The following is a 25,543-nucleotide window of genomic DNA, read 5'->3' on the forward strand; positions in this document are numbered from 1 at the left end:
TGGCTTCAGTCCTTAATCAGCTTACCTCAACACTTCTCTAATGTATTGTTACCTCAAATAGTTATTGTTAATCCTGTTATTGTTGTATTGTCATCACATGCTCATCTCTGCTGTATATATATTGTACTCCCCCTGCCATTCCCCACACGCTTGAAAACGGTATAAGAATCTATACCGAAACGTCGCTACCCTGCAATAAAGAAGTTGATCATCCATAAAAAATTCTTGTCATCTTTATCTCAGCAACTTCTAGAATGCCTCTCAAACAGTTTATCTGACACTGGGTATTTACAGTTTTATGACATTTTGTATGGTCTAGGGTATGTATTGAGAATCTTATTTTGCGAATATCTGTGGTCATGTTAATTTTATAAATACTAAGTCGGATTTGAAATCAAGAGTAAGCATCCCAAATCTGGCACGTCAAAGTCAAGAAGTAAGAGAAAAGGAGTTCTGACTAATCTATCCATTTCCTGTGCATAACCAGTAAGGCGACATGTAACGTAACAAGATTACCTTCAACGTCTTTGTCTGACTGAAACAGTGTGTACATGTTGATCCAAGTTCCATTTCCTGTCCCTTGTCAGGTATGCTACAGTCAAGATGAAGACTTGAAAAGTTCAAAATGGAACACCCCCTGGTTTGTTGGCAAAGGTTTTGACACATGTGAAATCCAAATGGTCGGATGTGGTAAGTGTTGCTCACTGCCAGTGTAACTGTTGCTGATACAAGTTGAAACCAGATCAACATGGTGATGTTATGTAGAATATTACCTGTTCACCTACGTTCAAACTTTCGAGCACGGACTTGTTCTGACGAACCTGGGAACATTATTAGCAAAATGTAGATTAATTGATGATAAGGTATTTCCACGAACATTTCAAAGTTTACTGACACGCATAATTGACTTCATTGTTTATAAACAAAAATGTTCTCAGAAACTTCATATAGTAGTTAACCACCATCTGAATCATTCATTGTTTAAAAATAATGTTTCTGCTCAGATACTTCATGAAATAGTTAACCACCATCTGAATTTAAAAACATGTGTGAAGGCTTGCATCATGATATTCACAGTGGTTAACACAGTATATACAAAACTATGGCCCATATATTTGTTTCATTTGTAAGTTTTCTTCTAAACCCGTTTTAAAGCAGACCATGTTGGAAATACCTTGAGGACATGGCGCATGATTCATTGGTCTCAAAGAAGGTGATATATTCAGAACTGGTTTTAAAACGGACATGATCAGACGTAGACGTTCAGAAAATACATAATGGGAAAGCAAGATAGCCAATGAACATGCATTAGATCTCTTTTAAAGAATCACGCAGTGATGTCAAGCCATGCCATTCAGGGAACATGTATTAGATAAAGTCCTTCTGTGAGGAAACACATGACCTAGGGTGAAGTAAACGATGGTCCAAGATCTGGAATACAACGAAGACCAACAGCCGTGATTCTCGTTGCAAGATGTAATCCTATGATCCATGTCAGAGAATTGCAAAGGAGAGTCCAACGCTAAAACCAGTTCCATCAGAAGGATGCTGCAGAAGGTTAATCTTAGAAGTATCTCATCCCATCAGACTGTCTTCCTTACATAACAGACAGGAGCATCCGAGGTGGTGGAGACTTTAGGGGACAAGTGTGAGTTAATTTTACTCTTCACTCAGCAATATTCCAGCTGCATGGCGCTGATCTATAAATAATCGAGTCAGAACCAGAAAATCCAGTAATCCACGCCATTGCGAACCCAAGCCGAGAAAAACGAAATTTGAGGACATAGTATTTAATTCATTGGTTTGATGAAAGTCACTATCTTTTGACGGCAGTTGTTGAGTATGGTGGCGTCACCAGAATGTGATTCTTGCAGTTCAACTCTTTTGAGTTGACTGCAAGATGGACCTTGTTATATCACCTCGAACAGTCAGGGGGCACTGTTATTAACTGGACGTTATGGATACGCACGTCATGCAACATTTTGATAAATAGCCCACTGTCAGGCGTTCGATACTCCTGAATGAGCATGCCCCACAGCACAATTGCTGAGCAACGGACCCAAAACACTAATGCCTGCAAGGGGTCCGAATATGAACCTCAATTCACGCTTGACAGCCTCCTTTTCAGAATCTGCGCGGTTTAATATGCAGGCGTACCATAAGGAATGGCACAAAATTTTGATACGATCGATTCTTGATTATAAGGAAAAGCCTGCAATACGGTATCCGCCCAAGGCGCACCTACAGGGTTTTCCTCAGTGACAGCAATTACAATGTAAGAATTGTGTGACTATCGTGTTTGTTCCGTTGCCATGGTGACCATACATTCCGACATTACTGCTATATAATTTTCATCTCTTGATTTCAAAATTAATTTCCAATGAAACATGTTGTATCTAACATCTTAACTGGTTTTTCGTTTTCAGGTTGTAGTTTATGCTCATACATATAAATAGCGACAAACATGACACTTTTGGACTCCGTGTTTTCATGTACAACAGAACAGATTTGTTTGGCAAAATTGCAGAACACTGGAAAGACTGCTAAACATCTACTACAAACGTTGTTCGTTAACGCTACAATCAGCAATATTCAAGCTGTAAATAATCAAGTCTGGACCAGTGATCAGCAAGTCTGACCACGCCCCTTACCACAAGCATGGGCTACTGAAAACCAATTCTATCCCATATCTTCATAGAAAACTAAACGAAAACTCATCACATGCCTTTGGAACATCAGTAAGTAAAACAACACACACTGGCAATCTTAGGTATATTTCATCAACACGTTCTTCCCTCATTGTGTCAAATACAGCATTCACAGTTAAAAAATGGAATAATCAAGTATTGTTGTAAAAACGTCACTTCCTTACCGGAGTCCCTGCTGCTAGAAATGCACTGAAGAGTTCGCTGACGCCTGACACTGTGTGTTGAATTAGAAAAAGGTCAGATGGTGGCATTTTTTAAAAAAAATAATATTACTAAAACACAACGTTCTTGTATTAGGTGTTGGTACAAGACATGTAAGAAGCTCTTGGAAATATATCTGAGTGCAGTGTCTTACTGCAACCTCCCGACACACATTTGGAGGCTGACATTTATGTTAGTGAGCTTGTAGAAGGGCACATTAAGTCCAGATCTCGAGATTAGGAATTCAGCTTTGGTGGAAAATTTAAAAATCATGAACATGCATACTTTAGGGAACTGACCGATTGGACTAGTGCTGTGAAATATCAATTCAGACAAACATACCACTAACCCACAGGTGGGGGCCTCTTCTTTCCCTTGCTCCTCTGAGGGTCTATCACTCAGAGCAGCATACTAGACCTAAGGTTTTCTTTCCTCAAGAATGTGAACTTTCCCCGTAGACATGAAATATTCACTGAGTGTCAATATCTGTTTGACGGACACATACAAATGGCCCCTCTTTGGAATGAGTGTTCACTTGACTCCGTTGTCCTTTTCCGCTCAAGCTGTTCACCTCGCCAAAAGGAATGGTGAATACCCCAAGTATATATAGAATTACACAAAAACGGATCATACGTCTGAAGTTCAATATTGGTTTGGTCCCACATTTAAAATGTGAAACATACATCTGAATTCTCCCCTGTGCAATAGGAATTACATTTAGTGGAACAATATTCTTTATTGTTGCATCAGCAGAACACACTGGGCTATTAAAATTTAAACTAAAAGAAGCATATGCCCCTGTAAACACTTACGTGTTTCGGTACAAATAACCCTATGTCCTAGAATCTTCGAGACTGCTCAATGTTTAAACGGAACAGTAAGAGTATGCATGTTCTCTTCTGAATCTTCACACATTAATACACTGATTACAAGTGCTAATTTACAATGGAATACATGGTCACGTAACATCACACTGTCAGATAAGTTGCGAGAGGAACTGGACTGAAGTATGTTAGGACGATCCTATCTCACTCAGTCTGCGAATAAAAGGATGCTAAGGTTTCATGCGCAGACTTCCGCATCTTGTATTTCCACATAAATCCCTCCACTGTCAGTTATATAACCTTAGTGTTCTGGTGTCTGAAGGATTCTCCTAAAACAATGAACTGTATGTTGAGCCGAGTCCCTGCCACGCCATGTTTAAAAAGATAGCGGTCGCTGTCTAGGCCTACTGATAATAGCTAGTTCAGTAATAATGGCTTTTATCTGTTGATCTATGAGGGTAGACAACCTGTTTGTGTTTATATTTGTTCATCTATCTCACGCCCTGTCAACATACATCACTAAATAAAAAGTTGGAGATCTAAAATTGCTGCCAGTTTTCTGACTGCTTTGAGGCGTTGGAGTGACCGCAGCAACTCTCAGTAGTTTCACATCATGACACAAACATGAGTTCACAGCGCCATATAGTTTCTGGCGGATTAAAACTTATTGGAACATGTAGCAAAGGAAAGTCTGACGCAAACGTTTTAAAATGTAACTTTTGTGTTGGTGGTAGTTCCAAAATTAGCCGATGGAGGCGAGCCTAAATCGTTCCAGTTGCCCACTCAGTGTCAGACTTGTCCTGTCCTGTCCGTGTTATTTTGTATTGAAATGAACACAGGCTCAGAAAAGTTTTGTGTGCATAGACTATATGTTATGTAGATAGGGGCACGATGCATCCGTGTTAGAATTATTCGTACCAGCACTACGAATAACCGTCATTGTGCAAAATGTCAGACATAAATACACTGTTCCTACAGCTCGACAATTTGTAAAATCTGTGGATTTCATTGTTTAGAAGAAAATAGCAACTGCCCGCAGGGTTGCATATAAATGTTCCATTGAATTATTTCTTGAAGGTATATTTATGCAAATAGTAAGTTGCATTGAGTCATAATAGGCTCCTTTTGTTTAGATAATGGAAACATACTGGTACTATGAAAACAATACCAGCAACGAAAACAATACCAGCAAACGAGTTCAGTGATAACCTAGACTAGATAAGGTGACCAGACTCTCTGTTTGTGGGCTTCATTCGCCTAACCTGACGACACGATGCTCATAACAGTATACACTAGTTCAAGTGTAACACAGGCTCGCTCTTCAGTGAAACATTGCAAACATTGGCGTTTGTGAAACATACATTATTGTGGGAACAAAAAATGGTGGAAATGATTCGCAAATGAATATGCAAATGAAATAATACAAGTTCAAAAAACTTAACTATTTATTGATTAAGCCAGATAATATCAAAATACTCATTACTGTGCATAAGTGTGTTTTGCCTCATCTTCAAATATAGACTTAAACCGGTTACAAAATCCTAACTAAGATATAAATTAGATGCAGGAAGCAAAGACAACGGTTTTCTTTCCGTGTTGAAATTGGCGATGGACTTGGAAATGTTCCAGAGTCTTGAAACCCTGCAACTGACGCAAGGGTTCAATGTACTGAGTAAAACTGGAAACATTCAGGAATTTTTCAACTAGAGTTCTAAAACAAGGGTTTAAGCGAATACTTTCAGTTATAGGCCGTCTACAGAACCTCTTGACATCAACATCAAAGGCTTGTCGTAGACGTTCTGTGTAAGAATTGCCCTGTGCGGTATAGTGTTGTCTTCTTGAAGTTCAGGGCCATGTCTCCACATAAATGGAAGGGTGACAGGTTGCAAAATCTGCCCCTGTACTGTACAGAGAGTTTCGAAGATTAAAGATTGTTTGTCGTGAGCAAACAAAAGCGACCACGATCGCCTCCCACCATCAAGCCTCCCAATAGCACGTTGACGTTTTTTATTTGAAGGGCATGTCATTTTCCGTTAAGATAAAAACTTGAATTTGTCTTTCCAGGTCACAGTCAGTTTTCAGCTGAAGCAACTAAGCTTTTCACTGCACATTTCGCACAAAGTCCAGGTTTGCACGTGATCTGACCATTTCCTGGAATGAAAGCATTCACTTTGTGTAATACCGTGTATTTTACTTGTAAATATATTTGGTTAATCAGAAAATAGAAATATGTCGAAATTTATCAGTGTCAAGTCTTCCCATTTGATGAGTATAGTTTACAGTCTCGATGGTATGGCAATGATTCGTGGACATGTATCGTATGTATGCCATGCGTTCAATCATGTGGTAATGTTATTTTGGTTGATGAATGATAATTGCATGGTACCAAAATAACAAGACCAACCAGTGGTGTATTTGGTTAGCTGCCAAAATATGGAATAATACAAATGTAACACCGAAAACGTTTGGATGAACAATAATTAGTGAGTGAGTTTACTTTTGTGCCACACTCAGCAATACTCCATCTATATGGCAGCTGATTGTAAATAATCAAGTCGAGACAAGACAATCCAGACGTGAGCGATCAGTAGCATGGGTATCGGTCAGCGCAACTGGGATACAATGGCAAGTGTCAACCAAATTAGCGAGTCACGAGACACCGTTAGTCGCCTCTTACGTCAAACATGGGAAATAAATAATGAACAGGAAAGGACGTGGTGCTTTGTCCTGGCTGACTGTCACGAATCATTTACGGAATAACACATATGAAACATCGGGAAGTTTTCAGTTCGGTTACATTAGCAATAGCGACAAATTCATGACGATCCTGTAATACGCCAATAACATCACTTCCTCCTCCAGGGCCAATGTACATATTCTCGCCATGAAACAGAATATCCCAAGGAGTAAAGGCTATGTGAATTCTACGTTGAATGCTTGTATTAGTCAGTGACATTTCAGTGATATATTTACCTTCGTTATAATAGAGTAGGTTATTCAATGCATCAACAGCAATACTGTACATGTCACGTCCTTCCACTACAACCTTTAAGTTTTTCCCGCCATAACTGACAGAAAAACAGTGGCTTCTAACCGAAACAAATAGAGTCTTTAGCTTTGAATACACAGCCATTGACATTACGGGGATATTTTTCTTGTAGATAGTTCTGAGGTGCTTTCCATTTGTTTTCACTCTTTGGAGACCCCTGCGATGTCCAATAAAAACTAAACCTTCTTCTTCATCAACTGTCATGAAGCTTGCAGCGGTTTTCTTCAGGAAGATCTTATGCACACTTCCATTGAAAGTGTGGGAAAGAATATTGTCAGGTCCTCGGTGCCCCACAAGTAGAGTCTGTGTTGCTGATATGTAGATGACTGATGTCACATAACCACCATGTCTATATGGGTACTCCACTATGGATGAATTCTGAAGAAAGAGTTGGTACATCTTACCCCGCATCTTTAGACCAAACAACAGTCGTGGGAAACTTCGATTGTCTGAGAGTGTGTCATCGGTGTATCTGACTGAAAGAGATATATCAAATTTGTGACTATTCTAACGAGTGGCATGTTCCGATGGTTTGTATTCATTATAAGGTCTAGCCTTTTAATGCGCAGCACGCCAACTGACTATGGGTTCGAAATTCGTGTTGACGCAATATGGTTCAGAATTAGAAAACAAAGATATACACAAATAATTCCCTATTTACTTCGATCAAATCGATAAATACATGTATAGTACATATATATACATATAGGGAGTTTTTGTTTGTAAATTAATCAAGTTCTAAGGATATAAATCAGCGATAAAAGCAAAACAAATGGTCAACTTAATCTGCTGCTTTTCTCAGAACAGAAAAACCAGCCCTATTTCCTCACAAAAACTCACCCACTGGAAAATATATGACCACTTTCAGTAAAAGTCCTAACGTTCTTGAAAAACATTTACAAGTTTGACGAACATGAATACATGTAATGTCTAATGGATGACTTTTTATACCTTTCCACATACACAATACCCTAGTCTCTGAAAATATGTAAGTTTAATAGAGACATAGAGCCATTGAAATTGAAAGTTAGCTGAGGGATTCTAGATAAGGACTACATGAACGGGAAAATGTTTCGGTTCAGGAACTGAGAGACGACGAGTCATTGCCAAACAGACAGCTTGCAGAAGTCAGCGTATAGTGCCCAATACAATATACTGGAACCCTAAGTATGATGATATAGATATCAAGATGCTTGCCCGTCGGATGATACTTACACAATACAAAATGGAAACTACATAAACAGCTTCACATATCTGCAGATACGGTACTCAGATGCAGACAGTTCCAAAATACACCATTGTGGCTGTCTGTGTATGTATTTCAGTCTGTAATCATCAGACGGCTAAACCAGCCTCCTCCTCTATGCAGGACGCACATAAGGAATTCAAGATGGACGTTCGGCGTGACATTGAATAGTGATGAGCGTCCAGCTTGAGATATGCCAAGACTTAGCCGGTAACTGGTATTTCCCCCCTGCACCACTTGATATTTCAGCCTTTACTTTCACCACATTTAAATGGTATTAACGGCCGTAATGTTGTCTGTTGTTTTTCTGTTTAACTGCAGCAACATGCCAGCTATGTTTGGTGCTGTAATTGAGCCCGAATCCCGACCATCCATGACATACACCACTAACATGACCAACAAAAAGTCCCGGAGCCCCAGATTCATTAAGTTGATTGGGATCTATCGCGTTACTAATTTGTCCACTTACAGCTGATACAGAGGCGGCCTTTGGTTTTTGTGGCGATGATCCGTTCCCCTTGTGAACACTCACCCATTGGGAACGTGTCTCCCTGTGAATGTAAATAGGAACAAGATACCTGATGACACATAGTTGTTTGGCGCGTTTACATGTAGGAAGTGCAAACTCTAACACGTGGCTGATGAATGAGTGGGTGAGTTTTACGTCGCACTCAGCAATATTCCAGCTATGTGATGGCGGTCTGTAAGTAATCGGATCTGGACCAGACAATCCAGAGATCAACAGATTGACCATAGATCTACGCAAATGGTATTTAGAAGCATTTAGAATTTGGAGCAGTAAGGAAGGATAACAGTATAGACGTGAACTAATTCTTATTGCAGTGAGGGCGACATATCGATGTTGGTTCTAAAACCGTTACCAAGCAAGTAATGAACACAGGACCTACTGCACCGGAATGATGCAGCAAAGAAGTTGTTCAACCATTCTTATCCTTCCTGAATCATGAAAGCATTCAATACATCCCCCGTTATGCAGCAATGAGTGAGTGAGTTTAGATTTACGCCGCACCCTGCAATATTCCAACCATATGACGGCGGTCTCTAAATAATGCAGTCTGGCCCAGACAATATCAACAGCATAAGCATCGATCTGCGCAGCTGGGAACCGATGACATGTGTCAACCAAGTCAGCGAGCCTGGCCACCCGATCTTGTCAGTCGCCTCTTACAAGCTTAGTCGCATTTTGTGGCAAACATTGCTTGCTGGAAACCTATTCTACCCCGGAGTGAGGTTAGTTTTACGCCGCACTCAGCAATATTCCAGCTATGTGACGGTCTGTAAATAATCGGGTCTGAACCAGACAAGTCAGTGCTCTATAATAATATTAATAATAATAATGGATAGCATTTATATAGCGCTAATCTCCGAAAGGACTCTTTGCGCATTTCTCTCACAAAAATTGGATGGAAAAGTACACATTAAGGGAAAGCCTGTTTAAATAAGAATGTTTTTAAACCAGTCTTGAATGGACTTAGAGAAGGGGAATTGCGCCGTTCATTTGGAAGACTGAGGGAAGACTGTATTGTTGAAACAGGCTTGTTTTGGGCCTGTTTATGCCTAGAACTATCGCGGGGAATTAACTCGGGGATCTCCACGCCTTCAAAAACAAACAGAGAGGGATCTCAGGCAAAGCAGGAATCCTTTATTCTTTAGACAACCAATAAATCGATAAACCAATCAATCAATCAGTAAACAGAACAATCAATAAATCAGGTCAACCAGTTGCAGTCACTGAATATTCGAGAATAATAAGCAAAAGATGTTATGGCGCAATACCTATAGATGACTAATTATAATTCACTGACGAACCTAAAGGATCAGTCATTACCTTGCACTTTTAAGAATACAGGTAACTCGAATACTTGTTTGAACCGTGACAACTACTGCAATTTTACCATTGTCAACTATTTAGAGTAAATACAGTAAATGGAGATCAATAGTATGTAAATACTTCAATGTGATAATATAGTTGAAATATTCGCAGTTTTGATTTTTGAAAGAAACGATAACTGGTAAACATGGCAATAACTGACTTAAGTTTACAGTTGCCATGGTGACGATGAGGCTGAGCCTCACGATTTACATACTGCCCTGACGCCCGTGTGTGAGCCTGTCCGTGACGGCTTAATGATTACAATAATATATGTCTTACAATGAAAAGTGGATACTGTCTGATTATTTCACACTTAAACTGATATTAATGAAAAATGCCTGTACATTTTGAACTATTCTAGACTACTACTACATCGCCGTAGCGTCATGATAATGCGTGTACACTACATGAACATATATTCATAAGACATTGCCAGAATGTGCGCGTTTAGCGAGATAAGTTTACATAAAGTATTATTGTATTCTAGAACATGTGCAGTCACAAACTGGATATCTTGAACGTAAATATACATATGGGCTTCTGGCGATAACATGATATAAAATCGTACATATAACATACCTGGCAAGAGGTGTACATGACAAAGATATGGCGGTATCAATTGGGAAAACTTCAATAACTTTGCACACGTTGAATGTGTTGTACACAAACTATTTTAGCATCCACGACCCCGTACAATAATAAGCTATTTCAACGTGAAAACCTACACAATACAATTACCCTTTATACCAAACTGTATTATATTTAGTACTGTATTTGACGACACGATTCAAATGAAATATCCCGACAAACTAGTGAGTTGGAATGGCATTTTACGAATTTTGACTAAATGTAACTTACATTCAATGTTCAAGCAGAGTACAAGAGTTATAAGCAGAGTCTGACAAAAATGACAAAGTACAAGCGACTTACCTTCAAAAACAAACAGAGAGGGATCTCAGGCAAAGCAGGAATGATTCTAGTGTGCAACCATCCTGTATATATACCCGAGGCCTTCTGTCCGAATTTGAAGGCAAGACCGTTTAATTGTCAGTTTCGACAATAGAATATGTGACATGCTGGTTACCGTACACAAGTTCGGGAGGACAGATGCATAGCGCTGAAAACCGAAATAGTGGAAGTTAGATAATCAAAGATTATCAATGTCGGTTTAATGTCACAGTTTGTGCTGGTTCCTTTGATAGATTATATTTGACTTGGTCAGCCGTGGCTACACAATCAGGTTCCCTGCGTTGACAAAGCCCTGTGTTACAGTTAATATGTAAAATGACTTAACATTTAATTGCATGTAGTGTCGCCTGACTGGTTGTGATTGTATGTAGCATCGCTTGACCAGTTGCGACAGCTTGCATCCTGAGGTAATAAGTGATAATATGCCAGCTGCCAGGCGCAAGTAGACTGAAGTTAAATATACATTGTAGGATATTTTCCGCATTTTAGTAAAAACTAGAAGTAAAATATAACAAATTTGACCCTGTTATAGAACCCCTGGGCGTCGTGGAGCTTTTGACCGCAAAAGCCTTTGATCACGTGTTTGCTTTTGTCAAAAACAAATACGTACTGATAATACAAATGCATACAAATACAAAGTATACAATAAACCTCGGTAACGGAATGTACAAACAATCATATAATATGACAAAAGGTATGTACTGTGCAGACAGCCCACTTAAAATTCTTTGCAGATAGAGGATTGATTTATGACTTGATAATGACCATCGTGAACAATTAATATGTAGGCAGCGAAAGGCTGGGTGAACATTTTCTGGAGCTTACGGGCCGTAAAGAAGGAGACTCGAAGAGAATTTGGAACAGAGAGAGAGGTTTTAGTTAATTCGTTTGTCACAGTGAAGGCAGGCCAGACAACCGTAAGAGTAGGAAAGAAGTATCCAGAGATTTGGAGCTGTTCGACAGTGTAGGGAGGTTGAATGTCCCAGTAAGTAGGACAAAGACTGAGTGATAGAATAGGAACAGTCACACATTCTGGACCAGTGGTGAGCTCAAGAACAAGACCATTGTGCGTCCGGGGACTGTGTTTAGAGATAAGGAGAAGAATGGATGCAACCGCAAGTGTGATCACTCCAAGAAGAATTGAGACATGATAGTCAGCAAGATCAGAGATGACAAAGCTAGGGCTAGAAGTTGTTGGTGCATTATAGTTTAGTGCTGGAGGTTGAATTGCACGAGTAACGAGCAATAATGCAGCAGAGAGCGCGCGTACTTTGAAAAACATCCAAATGAATAAGACAATGGACAAAACAGAAGTAGCTGAAGCAGTGACGGCAATAATGGCATTTGTATCAGGCCAAGAGGTAGGCAAACTAATCTGACCATCAAGCAAAGGTTCTGCAATAGTCTGAAATATAGTTTCTGTTTTTCGTGCACTTTCTGCAATACGCTTCAGACTTAGATGAGATTTTTCATCATTCGCCAAAACATCAGAAATTTTATGGGAATATATATTAAAATTTGGAATTGTAAAGTTAACAGCTTTTTTGAAAGTCGTGTCGCCTGCTATGCTAGAAAGGGTTGAGTCATCAAAAAAGTGTTGCAGAAGAGCAAGGTTGACAGGGTGAAGGTGTGAGATTTGGTTGTGGTAAGCCCGACATGAACCAAAGGGTGCTGGATAAAATAGATCTTCAGTAGACAGAGAACAGTAACAAGGAGTGACAATAAGACAGAAAGTGCATCCAGAAATTATGCGATGAGTACCAGGACAGTGGAGAGTAAGGAAAGGAATTCTATAGACAAGAACATTTGAGGTATCAATAGAGATAAGCTGAGGTGGTTGAGGTCTGATAATGTAGCGAAAGTCACAAAGGGATTTAATCAACTCTTTACTATTTTGAAAGAGAGCTAGGGCACATGATGGTTTGGGAGTGGACCATAATGCTATTCGAAAGGGACAGTGTATGACAAATTCATCACCTGAACAGGAATCTAATGTTGAACTGTCCAGACTGAGAAAATGCTTGGAATCAGATGATATGGCAAAATGAGGCAGAATATCAAGGAGTTGAGTAGAGTGGGATGATGTCTTGTTCACAGGCACTGGGAGAGAAATAACTTTATACATTTGGAAAGGTTTGGCCAAAGAGGATAAGGGAAATTTAAGAGATATGTACACATGGGACTTAGTACGGGCAAAGATAAATTTAGCTTGAGAATAATAATAGGTTGGGTTGGTTTGGAGCAGCTGGAAATTTGGATACTTACTTGATAAAATGGAAGAAAGATGGTGGATGGTTTGTTCCAGAATTTGCGGGGCAATAAGTAGAGGAGAAAGTTTATGCTTTGCGAGGTCTAAAATGCCTAATTTGAGTTCTTCGAGCTGATGCTCAATGGTATTAGAATTTTGAATTTGGTCTATCAAAAGGGAGGTGAGTGAAGTAAATGTAGTCTGAATATTTCTGGCATTATTCTCTATCGCAGTGGCTGTGAACGTAATCGCATCGTGATTGGCCTTCACACCTTTCAAAGCATTCTTAAATCTATTGTTGACAAGTTTCATAAAAGAAGAGAGGTGGGCTGAATGCTGTTGCAAGACATTTGCAAGATTAATATCATGTTTGGTTAAGGCGTTAATATGCTTGGCAAGCAGATTGACATCGTCAATGTTTTGGAAAGGGATCCTACAAAACTAAGGACTGCTCGCTTGGAACGACTTGAGGAAGGGACCTTTGACTCAGGAATGAGTTTTATTATTTGTTGTTTAGTTTCATTTAGTTGTGCAACACACCTGGCTTTTATAACATTCAGGTGCATTTGCATTTGGTGCAGTAATGCACACGTTGCATTGCCTTGGTGACAACCGCTCAATGTAGGGATGCTGGGGACGTGAGGGAGCTTGACCTCGTAGGTGTGTACCCAATACTCTGTTGAAAAATGTACTTCAGTGGTTGGTTTAAAGACTATTTCCATAATTTTGAACAGGGCTGGTGCTGCAGACAGGGTGGGCTAACAGAGCGATAAGTCACAGGATAATCAAGCGCCAGGATGAACTTTTGATGAAATGAAAAAGGAAGCCATTAGAAGAGTTGACCTGATTGGAAAGAATGTCGTGGCCACAACACCAATCCTAGCACTATGAGACACAGAAACTTAGAGTAACTGCAAAAGGGGTTGGTCACTCATACAATGGCTAACACACTTCAAATCATAAAGGGTTGAGACAGCTTGGTAACACCTGAGTACTGACTCAAAGAAAGTATTTGCGTCTGTGTTTGCGAGCTCTACCAGTCATTGTTCTTGACTTATGGAAATGCTTGATCAGGGATGGATCAAGGTTGGAAGCAGGCTCCCAAGTCGTTGGAGAATAGCCTAACCATTTTATTTGGTACATCTTGGTACCTTTTGACATTTTGCATCTGAGAATTTTGTCAACAGGATAGGTTTGTTCATCTTGAGGTTTGTTATCCTCCTCTTGGGAAGCGGATGGTACAGGACCTGTATCATAGCTTTCTGGCTCTTGAGAGATCATTTGTTGTTCGAAGGGAGTGCTAGCATCAGCAGAAGTGCCAGCAGGAGGAGAATGATGTGTGTCCTCATCAGCAGAAGTGCTGAGAGAAGGGGAATGACTTGTGTCAATATCAGCCGAAGTGCTGGGCAAAGGGGAATGATGTCTATCATCATCAGCAGACGTGCTGGGAAAAGGGGGACGACATCCATTGTTGGGGACTTGATCTGGAAGTCGATCATTGGCTTCTCGAGCGACATAAGGTTTTATGCTATTGGCGTGGATGAGGGCCTTGTGTGTTTTGCTGGTTTGAACGTGCTGTAGTTTGAAGGTGTGATTTGGGCCTAACTCTATAATTGTGTACGGACCTAACCATTTAACTGAGAGCTTTGGAGACCTACCAGGAAGAATATGTGAGTTTTTCATCAGGACAAAATCACCTACAGAGAACTGGGGCTCTCTAGCTTTGAGGTCAGTGCGCTCTTTGTTGCTGTCTTTGGACAATTTCATATTGTCCCTGGCAATGGTCTTGGCTACTCTGAGATTGTCCAGAAGGGTCTTAAGATGACGCTCTGCAGTTTTGCCTAGTGATGGCTTGGGCAGAAGGGCAATATCAATTGGGAGATGCATCTCTCTGCCAAAGAGCAGATAGAATGGAGTGTAGCCAGTCGATGCACATGGTGCACTGCGCAGTGACATCATTACACAAGGAATAAGGTCTGCCCAGTTGGACTGATCAGAGTCACAGTATGCTCTGAGTGCCTGTTCAATGGTCCTATTGCGTCTTTCACACATGCCATTGGTTTCAGGATGATATGATGATGTCAGATGGTGCTTAATGTCCAAAAGTTCACAAAGGGCATTGACAAGTTTAGAAGTGAACTGCCGACCTCTGTCAGAAAGAAGAGTTTTGGGAGCACCAAAGCGAGTAATCACCTGATTGAAAAGAATGTGGGCTACCTCAGTGGCATCTTGCGTTTTCATGGCAAAGCCTTCTGTCCAACGGGAAAAAGAATCCACTACTAGTAGGACATACTTAAAACCATCTTTTGTTTCAGGGAGTGGACCAAGAATATCGATGTGAATTCGGGAAAAGGTATCCTCTATGGGCATTGGGACCGTAGGAGCATGTCTACCATGAGTCATGGGCTTAATTTTCTGACATGTCTCACAGGACCTGATGTAGTTGTCTATGTCCTGATACATGCCAGGCCAGTGGTACTTAGACAGGAGCGCTTGAAAAGTAGAATCCCTTCCAAGATGACAACCGCCTACTTTTGAGTCATGATAGGCAAACAGGAGATCTTTGCGCTTGATAAGTGGGACCACTAGCTGTGTAATTTGAGGAGCTCTATGGGCCTTGGCACCTCTATGTTTAGCTTGGTAAACATGATAGAGAAATTGAAAGAGCGCTGTCCTGCTGACTTTAAGTTGTATTTTGGGACTTAAAACAGTTTCTCACAGGAAGAACGGAGAGTTTGTGGAGCCTTATATGTAGAAAGTTCTCTGGACAGATATGGCGGTAGTGAACCATCAAAATGGGGAAACACTAGTGTTGCAATCTTCTTTGCATCGAAATGCGATAGGCAGCCAATGCAGATGCTGCAGCATGGGAGTTACATGATCATGCTTCCTTCTCTTCATCACGAGACGAGCTGCACTGTGCTGTATTCGTTTGAGTCGAGCGATTTCGTCAAGAGGGAGACCAAAGAAAACTGAATTGCAATAGTCCAACCTTGAAGTGATAAAGTAACATACAAGACTGGTTGCTGCATCTTCAGTGAGATATGGTCTAATGAAAGCAAGTCGGCGCTTCTCAAGGAAGCAAGCACGTGATACACTGGTGATGTGGTTGTGGAGAGTTAGTGATTGATCTAGGTGCACCCTAGATACTTCACACAACGTTGGAAGGGAATATCGCTCTCCCCTACCACAGCTGACTCATCTTTGATGAGTTTTAGACGGTTTGGTGCACCAACTGGCATAAGTTCTGTTTTTTCAGTGTTCAATTTCAGTTTATTACTGAGGATCCATTCCAAAACGTCGTCAAGGCATGATAGGATGCCATGTTTGGCCACATCAAAGTCCTGTGGAAGACCACTTTTTGACAGTTCGGTGTCGTCTGCATATTTCTCAAATTCACAGTCATGGGAAGACATGACCTCTGAGAGTGGTTGAACATATAAAGTAAATAATACTGGCCCCAGGACAGAGCCCTGTGAAACTCCATACATGAGGGAACTAGGGTCGGACTGCATAGAATCAATTTCAACTCTCTGTGTACGTCCACTGACATAAGATTTAAACCATGCTAACACTGTACCTCGAATGCCATATGTTATTTCCATGCGCTTTAATACAACTGAGTGGTCCAGCATATCAAACGCCTCACTCAGATCCAGTAGAGCCATCATAGAGACGTGTCTTTCATCAGCCTTTAGTAGTAGATTGTTGACAACACTAAGTACAGCTGTTTCGGTGCTATGATTCTGCCTATAAGCGGACTGATGTATTTCCTGAAGCCCTGCATCACTGAGATGTTCCAACAGCTGTCTCAGAACAAGTTTTTCTAGAACCTTTGAGAAAAAAGGCAGATTCGACACAGGACGGAAATTTTTCATATTGTTCGTATCCGGTGCAGCCTTCTTCAGATGGGATATAACAATTACCTCCTTGAATTTTTGCTGAACAACGCCAGTGGAGAGAGATGTGTTGACCATAGCAGGTATCGCAAGAGCCAATTCAGCAATGTGCTGCTTTGTGATCGAGGTTGGAATTGGGTCTAAACTACAACTTTTGTTAGGCGACTGCAAGATGCTATCACGAACAGTGTTCTCCGAAACTGATTCAGACTTCGAAAACACAAGGTCGTCATATCACATAGGTGGGTTAGATGAATCAAGGTTTCTCTTCGTATCTGACTTCGTATCTTGTCCGAAAAATGATCACAGATCAGATTTTGGAAAGTTGTTGGGAAGAGGTGTAGTTTTCCTTTTTCCGATCAATTCATTAGTGACTGAGAACAGTTGCTTTGGTGGCACAGTCCCTGTGATTTTTTTACAGAAATGGTCAACAACATGAGCATCGATCTGCGCAATTGGGAATCGATGACATATGTCAACCAAGTCAGAGAGACTGACCACCCGATCCCGATAGTCGCCTCTTACGACAAGTATAGTCACCTGTGTGGCAAGCATGGGTTGGTGAAGGCCTATTCTACCCCGGGACCTCCATGGATCTCACGCAGCAGTGATCAACTAAAGGACGTCATTCTGTAACCATGTTGCCAGAGCCGGATTAGTAAAACAGTTAACAACGATATGAAAAATATGACCAACACCTTGAATGATCCAAGCGCACCGGCATCGGAACCTGACTTGACTTCTCCAATATATGTGGAATGTGAGTCAGTTACCTCAGTCGTTTACTTCAAAACCAAAGGGTTTTAAAAGATTTATCCAGTTCAGGTACGATACCGTTATCATTTGCAGAAGTCCTCGGTCTTTTTCAACTGCCCTCCTCCGTCGGGCGGTTAATGAGAGACGTCGAACTTCTGTAAATGATAATGCCCTGGGCCCACTTGCATGAAACGATCTTATAGCTAAAATGGATAGAATTATCATGAAAACGACCGCTCGTTATCAGAAATGAGCGGTCCACTGTAACTTGATGACGGGCCATTATCAAGCCCGTTGTTAGGTGACGTCATAAGTAGCTCAGCTGTTGAAGTTCAATCACCTACGGCTCGAATAAACTTTGGTTCATTATTGACCATATATCTGGTTCACATTCGTCACATGTGCCTGTCCCATTATGCACTTTCCTGCCTGTGCCAACCATAACAATTGTACCATAAATGTCAACACACAGCAACGAAAATATCAACTTGAAGTCTAACGTTGTTGATGACTGAAAACAATGGCGGCTGGTAGTATAAGCAAAGGTCAAGGTCGAATGTCGTCACTCTCAATAGTGACGTCATCTGTGTTGTTCTATGACGTTTCTATATTTGCAAAATGTGTGTCAGTGACCTTCGTCGCTTTGTTGTTGGCAGTAAATGCTTCTAAACCGATGCCGCTGTTTTTATTCTTATTGTATTAAACATTCTAGTATTCATTTTAGCTATAATAACGGTAACGCTATTTTTCAGGGCATTATCATTTGCAGGAGCCCTCTGTCTTTTCAACTGCCCTCCTTTGGGCAGTTAATGAAAGACCTCGGGCTTCTGCAAATGATAATGCCCTGAAAAATAGCGTTACCCTTATATTAGAGCTACAATTATTGTAAATCCTTAAGATCGCGATTTTAGGCTTCGGCTACAATCGCCATTCACTTGCAGCAAGCGATTATAGGCTAAGATCATTGTAAGTTACAATCAAAACTTACAATAATAATAAATTATTGGTCGGAACCAGTTGTTAGGATCTAAGATCATTGTAGTCAGTAGCAAAATGGCGTTCAAGTTGGTGTCAGTTTCACGCACATAATTAGCTCTACGCTTGGGGATTGCTTTTATATTGAGTAAAACTGTATGACTCGGCTCGACAATACAACATTGATTTAACGTCAGAAATATCGTTATTTGCAGTAGTGAACAGAATCATTATGGAGTCGATATCATAAAGTAACGAAAGGTATGTGTATGCGATTAGCAGTGGTCACGACTTTTTCAATAACTCAAGGGCATCTAATCATAGTTTTTACGCAAGATGGAAGTGGTTTCCCTTAGTATATTATGCCCAAATACAATGCATGTTATGTTGTGACAGCGCAGATCATGTTCACATGTTCATGATCATGATCCACACGGTCATGTTCATACCAATGATTTTGTCTTAGTTTATCATTAAAAAAATTCAGTTGCATAACGTACAAAATTATGACTGTCTCTAATTCTTAAATTGAAACAAGAGTTTTAGTCTATGCATTTTAAATATAATACAACTATTCTTCAAACAGGAAAATACACTTGCTGAGGGGTCTGAAATTTGCGTGAAAAGTTGGGGTTTTTTCACAAAAAGAAGAAAAATAACTATCAACGAAGTGGTGTAATATATAAGTAATTAATAAATTCATTATAACAAATACAACTGACACGGAATAATATCGTTTTCATATTTCCCTATGCATTTTCCACAACACTCCCACCGTCATGACACCCTTTCATGTCTTTACAAAGCTAATACTTGTGAGATATATTTGGTATTTTACTTCAAATAACACCGACCAGATACCAAACTACGTTTCATTGACAGCCATTGACACATCATGATACATTTAGGTGTAATTATCATAAGCAAATTTTGTTTATATGTTAACTTATAATTTTCAGGATCATTAGGTCTGTGACTCAATATTTTCATAAAACATGATATTTCTGTGGTTGCAGTATCACATTCTCAGCTCACAAATCAAGTTAGAATCAAGACAGAGAATATATATGTTATCTTCCACGTTATCATTTCCTTCAAACATGTGCGTTTTGGGGGTTTTGGGTTTTTTTTCTTCTCTTTTTTCTTCTTTTGTTCAAGGTGCGATTGGGGAATGTATGTAAGTTGTGTGCAATAACCAGTTCCACTTCTGATTTGAGCAACATGCTATGCGCACATGCAAACAACTATAATTATACAGAGGTCGAGTTTAAGAATTTCCTAGCTCTACTGTTGAAGAATTCAATCTTAGTTAAGATCACGACCTTAAATTCATGCAGACTTACATTCGCGCTAAGATCGCCTTTGTGCAAGTGGATTAGGTCATTTGTATGGTGATTGTAAAGTTGATTGTAGGGGCCTAAGATTGATTGTAACTAAGACTGCTCTGTGCAAGCGGGCCCTGAAAATAGCGTTAGTCTTTTTAATAACAGGTAATTTGTGACGCAGTGAAACGACCAAAATTTATTGAAATATCAAAATATGACACAAATACCTTCAATGTATTGTTGAAACAGCCTGTGCATTTCGGGACAAGTTTCCTTTCCTGCACGTTGTCGGGTATGCCACAGTCAAGATGAAGACTTGAAAACTTCATGTAGGCGCATCCCTTGATTTGGTGGCAATGGTTTTGGCACATTTGAAATCCAAATGGTTTGAGGTGGTAAGTGTTGCTCCATGCCACTGTAAGCGTTGCTGATACAAGTTGAAACCAGATGCACATGGTGATGTCGTGCAGAAGACTTCCTATTCACTTGACTGTCTGGCGGTGTCACAGGAAATTTCATCCAACCTGCGAGTAATCACACATTTGTGCAATACACGACAGTGGAATCGATGAATGAGTTTGAATGATTATATATTTAAACAAGAACTTCTTTTGTAAGACAGTTAGAACTGTTTTGTTATGGCACATTCCGTGTTCTGCAACAATGTTTCAACTATTATACATTGTGCATGGTGATTCAGTGAGGGGAAGTAGTTTGCCATGTTTTGATTTGTACTATGCTACAGGGGAACACCCTGCTATTCGATGGTCATGTATATTCTATGTGGGTGTATGGGGCTCTTTGAGAGACGTGTTAGAACATGCAGTGAAGCAGTTGAATCAGTATTCGTTGAGTGTGAGTGAGATGAAACATTGTCAAAAACAGCAAAATACATGGGTGCTGTTAAACAAGACGTTCCCGGTCTGACTGCGATCAGACCACCCCGACTTAGAAAACAGACATAAACGTCTCACATGGTGCAGGCTTCGAGCAAAACGCTCTTTGAGAGCATTGTGGAGAGTTCATTTGTCTGATGAATGCCACTGCCTTCTATAGTCATCTGTGTTCGAATGAGAACGATGGATGATAAAACAAATGAATTAGGGATAAGTGCACAAAAGAACTGACGTTGACCCAAAAGATTTGACGTTGACCTTGGCACATGACAGTGAGAGTCCAACTCAACAACCAGAAGAGTCAGAGCTATCCTGTAGACTGGTCAACGGTGTTAACACGAACCGTTGCCTAACGGCGTCGTGTAACACTGTCATAACCACCCAAAGGCAAGATGTCCGAGATTCATGTCTGACAATGTTAGACCTCGCCATTCCCATTGCCCATTATTGGATTATCATCATTGAAACGTCACCACTGCCTGCAAGGGTACACTGAGGGATCATCTTCAGAGCTGTGTTGGGTGCTTAGTTCGAGTAACGCGTTACGCGTTACGAGGGAAGTTACGAGATCGTAGGCCTACGAGAGCTTTGCGAAACTAAACTTTGAAAGATATGCCCGCATATCTATGAAATCACAAATATGTGCATAGTAATACGTGACGTCACTGATCACTCATTTGACTGCGTTACGTCATCTAGTTCCCAGTAAGCTTTTATGTCAGAGGGCGTGTTGTCGACAAATCGTTGCTTGCGTTTGACAAATAACAAAAAACTCGAGTGGAATTTAAGAAAATTTCAATTAAACTTTTGAAAAACAAATACACTGTAATGCTCGCGTGGCACTGTGCACCTGGATTCCTTCTAATTTGCATCGATATCCGTATATGACCTTGAAAACCGAAAACATCCGCTGGTTTGTTTTATTCCGCCGAGAGCGCTATCCACTGTGTGATAAATGTTTTTATTACTCGCCCGTTGAAGATACTGCAGTGTAATATTTTCACTTCAATATTACACTAGTGTAATACCGCTTGACCTATGACGTCAAAATGGTTCAAAGTGGTGACCTCACAATGCTAATGTTGATGTCGCAATTTTACTCGACCTTGCTTGACTTGAAAGCTGAGAGTCCTCACACTGTAGGCAATTTCGCCGCAGTTTCTGACAGTTTATGTTGGCGAGTAATAAACAGAATACTAAACTCGCTTCCGTGAAATACCATTTTCATTAAACTCGATAAAGATTTAGTATCAAACTTGCTTTCGCCTGTTTGATACCAAATCATTAACTCGTTTAATAAAAATGGTATTACACGGAAGGTCGTTTAGTATTCTCTATTTATCACAGTAGAATATATTTCAGTTACCAGTTTGTTTGTTTTTCAATTGTAAACAAGATCATGTAGTATATGTTCATGCATTATATGCATGTGTGGTCTTGTTTCATGTACAGCATAAATTAACTTTATACAGCACTGATAAAACTGGTAAACATAAGATATAGAAGTGAAAAACAATAACAAAATAAAAATAAGAAAAAAAGACAAGAAACGATCACCGAATGGTACAACGTCATCTGCAGCATTGACATTTCCAGGTATATTTTATCGTTGTTATGTTGAGTTTACAAAAAAGAACGAAAACCCAATGCTAAACGCACAGCATTCCTACCTGATTCCCAGCTCCTAGAAATGCACTGAGCAGTTCGGTGACCTCTGAGATTTTTTTTTCAGTAGTGTTCTTCCTAAACGATGTGTTAATAAAACATTAACTTTGAGTGTCGACAAAGCTTCTGGGAGTGTGTACAGCGGTAAGGTTACTAAAGAATCAGAAACGGAGGAAGACGTGCAACCTGTATATCAGTCTCTGAAATTACATCCTGATCTCCAGTTTTGGGTATCACCTTTAGGTCAAAGACTCTCAATTCACGCTCTTGCATTTCAGGGCATCGAGTCTTTGTCAGGTTTGTCTAATGCTGTGGAACGATTATGTAGACGAACATGTCTCTTATTCCACCTATGAAGATACGAGATGAAATTGGTCTTGAGTAACTCATGCTTGTCAAAGCAGCATACGTGACCAACTCGTGTTATTCCGGGACAAGCCGTATAGCGACTAGTGCCCTTCTCGTAGGATTTCACACTGGCGTAGGAGTGAGTGAGTTTTGTTTTACGCCGTACTCATCAATATTCCAGCCATGTGACGGCGGTTTGTAAATATTCGAGTCTGGACAAGCATAGTCACCTTTTATGGCAAGCCTGGGTAGCTGAAGGCCTATTCTACCCCGGACCTTCACGGTCCTATTGACGTAGGAACATAAGAACAACTTCAAACAGGAACGATACCTCTATTCCTGTTGGTTTCCTATGGTACTTAATATCACCCGAGGACCCATACGTTACATTGGTTGTGTGTATGCTTGCTTATTATTTTCAAAGAATTAAACCTTCACGATACACGTAAAAGAAACACATACTTGCTAAATACATATTCTGACGTAATTTTTACAACCTTATATTTACATTTATATTTCTGAAAAAGGGTTTAATAATTACAAATGGGATTTTTTTTATTGAATATGCAAATACAAGGTACATTTAATCCCAAAACAGAAACTCCCAAAATGACTTTAAAATATTTCTCAAACTGAATGTTCGTTAACTTTGCTGTCATACCCCAAGTGGAAATGTAACTGAACTCGCTGAATAATAATTATATGAATGGCCTTAAAAGGTCAGACTAAAATATTCAAAGAAATGTGTAATGTATGCCAGGTATTAAAGATTGCAGTTGATTAGTTATACAGATATATTAGCACTGTTTTGAAAGTCCAAGCGATATATAATTACATTTCCTAAAACTGTAACAAGCGCACGTGCAATAACTCCAAACCCGTAAGATCGTCAGAAAAATACCCAGTTGGACCAGTGAAAGCCAATATGTCAACAAGCATACGTGCGTTTATTTGAATATCTCACCATCAATAGCATGATTCTTATCAAAAACTTCACTTTGCACAGCAAAATTCTTTTACCTACGCTATTAGTACTTTCGATATGACGAGGCACGTTTTTAATGAATTTTTAAACAATAACATAATGCCATAAACGATTTAAGAAGTCGGGATAATTTTTATCAAATTACCGTATCCATTACTCGCGTTGTGATTAATTTGTATTTTCGCACATAACAAGCATTGAGTGGGGGACGAGTCTTCTTGGAGGTGACGGAAAGGGGTGAGTGGAGACGAACGGTCATAAGAAGTGACTAACGGAATCGCGTGGTCAAGCTGGCTGATTTGGTTCCCAATTGTGTAGATTCATACTGATGATCGACACCGGATTGTCTGGTCCAGATTCCATTATCTATACACCGCCGCTATACTGCTGGAATATTACTGACTCCGACGTTAAACAAAAAACCAACCAACCAATCACCCGTGATGTCTCTTTATCCCTTCCTCCCTCGGGTCCTCATCAATTGCAGCGGTATACTTGGCTCCGGTTTCATGTCAAGAACTCTGATGAATTCCATCTTTCCCCGAGGACATGATACACAGCCAGGAATTTAAACAGGCATACTCAAACCCACGATGTATCGACTTACACAAACGGATTTTCCCTGTAATGCCGCGTTCATTTCAGTCAGTATCCCTTTTTCTGTTCTATCTCAGTTCTCTTCTAATTCCTTCTAAACACAAAGTTGTATGCAAAGTATATATAGAGTTACTTACGAGAGCATCCCCTGCTGTCTTTAGGATCATATATCGGTATGGTTGCAAGCATACGAACTTGAGGCATGCATCTCGGTAATCCCCTGTGTAATAACAATCATATATGACATTTAGTACAAGGTCCTGGTACAATAACACACACAGCCTTGTAACTCAAGTCAAGTATAAAACAGATATGCATGCAAATTTAAATTAAAAACACAGGAAATACAGAGGTTGGTTCATTTGGTGATTCCTTCTTTTGATGTGCTTTTGATCCAACTTTCCAAGACGCAACAAAAAATATTGGTAACATCACTGTTAAATTAGGAGATAAACATCACGTGTTGGCCAATTTCCGGGTGTTATTGGCTATTTGAAGCACGGGAATACATTTGGAACCGACGGTGTCAGCGGGCAGTTTCAAATGAAATATTCCTGTCCTTCAAATACTCAATAACACTCGCAAATTGACCAACACGTGATGTTTGTCTCCCAGTTGTAAGTAAAAAAGTAAACCAAAAGGTTTTACTGTCTGCACTCGTTTACATCGAGGACGGGCACAGCAGTGAAGTGTCAGCAGCCAGCCGTTTTAGCTGGTTCCCATGGTAGCATATGGAGTTTTGGACGTCATTCTAACTTTACGTCACAATATGATTTGAAAAACGTCACTGCTGATGACACACGTACAAAATAATTGTTTGTGATGTTTCTACGTGTCAGTACTCACGTAGTCTTGCAGTTTCCGGGAATCGGATAGCATTTGATCATGTTTTTCAACCAATCAGATTACAGAATACAGTGACTTTTGGTTTACAATATACTATACAATAGTATGTCAA

At 40.0% G+C, this 25,543-nt stretch overlaps 1 pseudogene; it reads right to left on the reverse strand.

Moving 5' to 3' along the window:
• Positions 1–11,609: 11,609 nt before the first annotated feature.
• On the reverse strand, positions 11,610–16,555 carry LOC137259344 (uncharacterized; annotated as a pseudogene).
• Between the last annotated feature and the right edge of the window lie 8,988 nt (positions 16,556–25,543).

Source organism: Haliotis asinina, chromosome 13, assembly GCF_037392515.1.
Source record: "Haliotis asinina isolate JCU_RB_2024 chromosome 13, JCU_Hal_asi_v2, whole genome shotgun sequence".
NCBI lineage: Eukaryota > Metazoa > Mollusca > Gastropoda > Lepetellida > Haliotidae > Haliotis > Haliotis asinina.